Source organism: Camellia sinensis, chromosome 6 (genome assembly GCF_055761805.1).
Source record: "Camellia sinensis isolate YWXY chromosome 6, ASM5576180v1, whole genome shotgun sequence".
Classification (NCBI taxonomy): Eukaryota; Viridiplantae; Streptophyta; class Magnoliopsida; order Ericales; family Theaceae; genus Camellia; species Camellia sinensis.
The window spans coordinates 1,207,501-1,212,056 of NC_138966.1; positions in this window are offsets into that span (position 1 = coordinate 1,207,501).

A 4,556-nucleotide genomic window follows, 5' to 3' on the forward strand; every position below is an offset into this window, starting at 1 on the left:
TTACCCGAGGGACATGCTTTTCGCAAGGCACCTTCCACTAGGGAAGCGCAGACAACCCGAAGGCGAGTCGAAGACAACCTAAAGGCGATCACCCGAGGGACATGGAGGAATGCACCAGTGGAGTTCGCTGCACAGGCAGGGATCCGTCCAACTCGCACAAACCGAACACAACTCACGCGCCACGACGTACACTGTGCACCAGCCCCCCAAAACGAATCACCCCCCGAAGGACTAAGAAGCCCGACGAACGCGCGAAAACATTTAGAGAGGCCGAGCAAGCACCGGTTAGCGCGAATGAAAGTAACAAGCGCAACAGGCAACTTTCGAGGGACATACTTTTCGCAACAAGCTTCCACTAGGAAAGCATAGGCAACTCGTTCGAACGTCAAAGCCAACCAAATGGCAATTACCCGAGGGACACGCTTTTCGCAAGGCACCTTCCACTAGGGAAGCGCAGGCAACCCGAAGGCGAGTCGAAGACAACCCGAGGGACATGGAGGAATGCACCAGTGGAGTTCGCTGCACATGCAGGGATCCGTCCAACTCGCACAAACCGAACACAACTCACGCGCCACGACGTACACTGTGCACCAGCCCCCCAAAACGAATCACCCCCCGAAGGACTAAGAAGCCCGACGAACGCGCGAAAACATTTAGAGAGGCCGAGCAAGCACCGGTTAGCGCGAATGCAAATAACAAACGCAACAGGCAAATTTCGAGGGACATACTTTTCGCAACAAGCTTCCACTAGGAAAGCATAGGCAACTCGTTCGAACGTCAAAGCCAACCAAATGGCAATTACCCGAGGGACACGCTTTTCGCAAGGCACCTTCCACTAGGGAAGCGCAAGCAACCCGAAGGCGAGTCGAAGACAACCCGAGGGACATGGAGGAATGCACCAGTGGAGTTCGCTGCACAGGCAGGGATCCGTCCAACTCGCACAAACCGAACACAACTCACGCGCCACGACGTACACTGTGCACCAGCCCCCCAAAACGAATCACCCCCCGAAGGACCAAGAAGCCCGACGAACGCACGAAAACATTTAGAGAGGCCGAGCAAGCACCGGTTAGCGCGAATGCAAATAACAAACGCAACAGGCAACTTTCGAGGGACATACTTCTCGCAACAAGCTTCCACAAGGAAAGCACAGGCAACTCGTTCGCACGCCAAAGCCAACCAAATGGCAATTTAACCGAGGGACATGCATTTCGCAAGGCAACTTGTACAATTACCCGAGGGACATGGCATGCTTGCCAAGGCCGTGGCTTGGCATGCTTGCCAAGGCCGTGGCATGACATGCTGCTGGCCAAGGCCGGGCATGCCATGCTGCTGGACAAGGCCGTGGCAAGGCATGCTGATGGCCGAGGCCGTGGCAAGGCATGCTGATGGCCGAGGCCGTGGCAAGGCATGCTGCTGGCCAAGGCGTTGGCATGGCATGCTGCTGCTGACCAAGGCTTGGGCTTGCCATGCTGCCGGCCAAGGCCGCGGCATGCCATGTTGCTGGCCAAGGCCGTGGCATGGCATGCTGCTGGCCAAGGCCGTGGCATGACATGCTGGCCAAGGCCGGGGCATGGCAAGCTGCTGGCCAAGGTCGTGGCATGGCACGCTGCTGGCCAAGGCCGGGGCATAGCACGCTGCTGGCCATGGCCGTGGCTTGGCAAGGTTGCCAAGGCCGGGGCATGGCGTGCTGCTGGCCAAGGCTTTGGCATGCCATGTTGCTGGCCAAGGCTGTGGCATGGCATGCTGCTGGCCAAGGCTGTGGCATGGCATGCTGCTGGCCAAGGCCGTGGCATGACATGCTGGCCAAGGCCGGGGCATGGCATGCTGCTGGCCAAGGTCGTGGCATGGCATGCTGCTGGCCAAGGCCGTGGCATGACATGCTTGCCAAGGCCAGGGCATGGCATGCTGCTGGCCAAGGCTTTGGCATGCCATGTTGCTGGCCAAGGCTGTGGCATGGCATGCTGCCCTAGGCCAACGTGCCACCGCCACCGCCGCGGGCCGCCACTCGACGCATCCCGTGCTTGGCTATGTAGTTTCGATGCCACAAGCCAATGCCACAAGCCAAGCGATGGCATGTGCCAAGCGCCCGCCTAGGCATAGGCGTGGCCTGTGGCCTGGCCATGCTGGCCAGCCTTAAGGGAGGTGCCCCCCCCTTATAATAGCCTGTTAAGCCCTTTTCAATCTGGCAGGAGGAAACATCAAGCATGTTCGAGGAGTCATAATGGGGTTTTTTTAAAAAGTAATGGTTTTTTGCCAAAACTTTCAACATGAAAGTTGTATGAAATAATTTAATACACCATAAAAAAAATTATAAAAAAATATTTGGCCACCGGAATATTTTATTTTAATTTATTTCAATTTTAATACTTAAAAAATAATAAAAATTACTAAAAATACTCAAAAAATTCTAGAAAAATTCCAACAATTATAAGATGAGGCACTAGTAATTATAGTAATTTTTTTAATTATTTTTTATTTTTAATTTATTTTATTATAATTTTTATGAGTAAATAAATAATTAAAAAGCCCGACGAACGTGCAAAAACTCTTAGAGAAACCCAGCAAGCATCGGATAGCTCGAATGCAAATAACAAACGCAACAGGCAACTTCCGAGGGACATACTTTTCCCAACAAGCTTCCACTGGGGAAAGCACTAGCAACGTGTTCGCAAGTCAAAGGCAACCAAACCGGCTATTACTCGAGGGACAAGCATTTCGCAGGGCAACATATACGTAAGTCAAAGCCAAACCAAATGGCAATTACACGAGGGACAGGATTGCTTGCCAAGGGCGTGGCATGCGATGTTCTAGCCCAAGGCCAAGGCACGCCACGCTGCGGGACAAGGCCGTGGCAAGACATGCGGCTGGCCTTGGCCTTGGCATGGCATGCCGCCGGCTTTGGCTGGGCTGCGTTGGCCTTGCCATGGAATGTTGCTGGCTTCGGATGGGCTGCCTTGGCCTTGGCCTTGGCCGTGGCATGGCATGCTGCTGGCCTTGGCCTTGGCCTTGGCATGGCATGCTGCTGGCTTTGGCTGGGCTGCCTTGGCCGTGGCATGGCATGCTGCTGGCTTTGGCTGGGCTGCCTTGGCCGTGGCATGGCATGCTGCTGGCCTAGGCCTTGGCATGGCATGCTGCTGGCTTTGGCTGGGCTGCCTTGGCCGTAGCATGGCATGCTGCTGGCCTAGGCCTTGGCATGGCATGCTGCTGGCTTTGGCTGGCAGCCTTGGCCGTGGCATGGCATGCTGCTGGCCTTGGCCTTGGCATGGCATGCTGCTGGCTTTGGCTGGCCTGCCTTGGCCGTGGCATGGCATGCTGCTGGCCTTGGCCTTGGCATGGCATGCTGCTGGCTTTGGCTGGCCTGCCTTGGCCGTGGCATGGCATGCTGCTGGCCTAGGCCTTGGCATGGCATGCTGCTGGCTTTGGCTGGCCTGCCTTGGCCGTGGCATGGCATGCTGCTGGCCTAGGCCTGGCATGGCATGCTGCTGGCTTTGGCTGGGCTGCCTTGGCCGTGGCATGGCATGCTGCTGGCCTTGGCCTTGATATGGCATGCTGCTGGCTTTGGCTGGGCTGCCTTGGCCGTGGCATGGCATGCTGCTGGCCTAGGCCTTGGCATGGCATGCTGCTGGCTTTGGCTGGGCTGCCTTGGCCTTGGCATGGCATGCTGCTGGCTTTGGCTGGCCTGCCTTGGCCGTGGCATGGCATGCTGCTGGCCTAGGCCATGGCATGGCATGCTGCTGGCTTTGGCTGGGCTGCCTTGGCCGTGGCATGGCATGCTGCTGCCCTTGGCCTTGATATGGCATGCTGCTGGCTTTGGCTGGGCTGCCTTGGCCGTGGCATGGCATGCTGCTGGCCTAGGCCTTGGCATGGCATGCTGCTGGCTTTGGCTGGCCTGCGTTGGCCGTGGCATGGCATGCTGCTGGCCTAGGCCTTCGCATGGCATGCTGCTGGCTTTGGCTGGGCTGCCTTGGCCGTGGCATGGCATGCTGCTGGCCTTGGCCTTGGCATGGCATGCTGCTGGCTTTGGCTGGGCTGCCTTGGCCGTGGCATGGCATGCTGGTGGCCTAGGCCTTGGCATGGCATGCTGCTGGCTTTGGCTGGCCTGCCTTGGCCGTGGCATGGCATGCTGCTGGCCTAAGCCTTGGCATGGCATGCTGCTGGCTTTGGTTGGGCTGCCTTGGCCGTGGCATGGCATGCTGCTGGCCTTGGCCTTGGCATGGCATGCTGCTCGCTTTGGCTGGCCTGCCTTGGCCGTGGCATGGCATGCTGCTGGCCTAGGCCTTGGCATGGCATGCTGCTGGCTTTGGCAGGCCTGCCTTGGCCGTGGCATGGCATGCTGCTGGCCTTGGCCTTGGCATGGCATGCTGCTGGCTTTGGCTGGCCTGCCTTGGCCGTGGCATGGCATGCTGCTGGCGTAGGCCTTGGCATGGCATGCTGCTGGCTTTGGCTGGCCTGTTTTGGCCGTGGCATGGCATGCTGCTGGCCTAGGCCTTGGCATGGCATGCTGCTGGCTTTGGCTGGCCTGCCTTGGCCGTGGCATGGCATGCTGCTGGCCT